The sequence below is a fragment of the Protopterus annectens genome, chromosome 9.part0 (assembly GCF_019279795.1).
Source record: "Protopterus annectens isolate FY-2018-M chromosome 9.part0, PAN1.0, whole genome shotgun sequence".
Lineage (NCBI taxonomy): Eukaryota > Metazoa > Chordata > Ceratodontiformes > Protopteridae > Protopterus > Protopterus annectens.
The window spans coordinates 326,852,984-326,855,483 of NC_056743.1; the positions used below are offsets into that span (position 1 = coordinate 326,852,984).

At 40.0% G+C, this 2,500-nt stretch overlaps 1 protein-coding gene across 1 annotated transcript in view; it reads right to left on the reverse strand.

Annotated features, from left to right (window-relative positions):
* CAMKK1 (calcium/calmodulin dependent protein kinase kinase 1) overlaps positions 1 to 2,500 on the reverse strand; it is a 1,557,316-nt gene that overhangs the window by 379,555 nt on the left and 1,175,261 nt on the right. The gene's annotated exons all lie outside the window — the stretch shown is intronic.

Genomic DNA, 2,500 nt, shown 5'->3' on the forward strand with positions numbered 1-2,500 from the left:
TTATTACCTTAAGACAATCCCAGAGTTAATAAATATTACCTGTGGCAGGCACCATTTGTAAAACTACAATCCACTCTGCTACAGGCCCCATGAAGGCTCAGTGTCTCTCCAGTAAGTGTTTTACAACTGTAAATGCCTATTTATGTTGAATTGTATTAGACATTTTACAACTGTATATGTTTATGTTGAATTTCAAGCCTGTACCCAATCTGCTTACTTACCTATCAGACTATTTACCCCACTCTGGACCAAAACTGGGACTGGGTTGCCCTGCTCCCTCACCTTCCCCCCTCCTGCCCCTTATCCCACCCCCACTGTGTCTACATTTATAGCCACTAGGACACACTACTTCCTCTCCAACCTACACACTTCCTCTCCAATTCCCCCCCCCCCCACTTTACTGTTTAACCACTACTATTCCTCTGAAGGCATTGACCCACCCATTGATGACATATAACATGTCTATAAATAATTATAAACTCCTTCCTCTTATCTTACCACTCTTAATTCTGCCATACTTTCTTACTAGCTATGAAAATCTCACATGTAGGTTTCTCTTATCCAAAATGCCAAACCAAGACCCCCTACCTCCACTGATGAACTTGCCCACTACTACCTACCCCAAAACTTATAAATTCCAACCACTTGCTTCTAAAACCACTCCAATCAACACCAAAATCCAAATATGAACTAAAACTACTATTCAAAGTTATTAGACTACTAGTTATCTAGAAAAACATAACCAAAGATGGGGACATCCATCCTAATCCAGGCCCAACCTTAACTCAAAATCCTACCAGCCCACCACTCTCCCACCGACTGGTCATTCCTAATATGCCACTTAAACATTAGAAGCCTAAACAATAAGATACATAGCCTGCATGCTGTACTAGCCACATACCCCCAACATAATGTGTCTATCTGAAACATGGCTCCCCATCAACCAAAGACAATGAGATCCTGCCTCCTGGTTACAATATACTTAGGGCAGATAGAGTAAAGAAAAGAGGAGGGAATAGCCTTTTATAACACACACTTAACATCATAACTAACCCTATACAACCACCCCAGGTCTCTAATGAAATACTAGCTCTAAAAATTCTACTAAATAATCAAAGGGCATTAACCTAATTGTCACCTATATTCCCCTGGGAACAATGTAGAAACACTAGAGGTCATTCTACATTGGATAGCCACAACTACCCTCAAGAAACCATTGTCCGGGGTTAATATTGACTGGAACCAATGCACAGCACAGTCCAACCCCATCCCTGTTAACCTACATGGATTCTCTCAGATAATATCATCTACCACACGATACAGGTAACAATAACCAAAAGAGAGTATACTAGACTGGATACTCACCAACAGTCATCCCCAGAATATATGTGAACTCTCCCTAATGATCTTAGTGATCACCTGCTCACATACATCATGAAAGACAAAATTAATTGTACAAGCTTACCTATTTATAGGTCTATCAGATCCAAGAAAAACTTTGACCCAACTAAATTTCAACTTGAACTCAAATCATGTAACTGGACAAAACTAAAGTTCCTTCCCTTGATGAGGCAGTGTCATCATTTAACAATTCATTCCTTACTATACTTGACACATGCCCAACGTCAATAAGAATTAAAACTCAACTAGGACCCTGGCTAACTAGACACACCAAAAGCTAAATAAGAAGTAGAGAGAAAGCGTGGGATAAATGGGGCACTAGCAAAGTACCCTGACGATCAAATTCCAACAACTTAGAAAAAGACTAAAAAGCCATCATACTAGATAAAAAAAATTACTTCTACAATCTGCAACATAAACATCAGAATAACCCTCAAAAGTACTGGGCAGGCATAAATAAACTTCTCCAACCAGGCAAATCCACTACTCCGACCCAGGAACATTATCTGACAAGAGAAGAAGAATAGCCAATTCATTCAATACTTTCTTCACAGAAACCATCCAGTCATTAGCTAACCAACTTCCCCCTCCCACACTTCTATAAACACTATACCCGACTCACCACCCCTTTTAACTTCCAGCCAGTGTCCACATCCATCAGATCCCTTTTGAAAAACTGAAGCCAACCACCCTTTCAGCCGATCTTCTGCGGGTGAATACCTGCAAATTGCTGCAGATGTTGTAGCCTACCCTATCTCAATCCTAATTAACAGAACCATAAGAAGCCTCAATCCCCCAAATTTTGGGAAAAAATCCTATGTTATTCCACTCCACAAAGGAGGTTCATCCACAGAACTATCCAACTATAGACCTATAGCCATACTATCACCACTTGCCAAAATTATGGAAAAGTGCATGCACAACCAACTAATGCTCTATCTAACCCAAAATAAACTACTCACAGACTCTCAACATGGATTCAGACCCCATCATAGTACAACCACTGCCTCTCTTTTACTGAAAACATTAATCTTAAGAATAATAAAAATATCCTCCACTCTTTCCTGGACCTTCAAAGCCTTGATATGGTAAACCATCA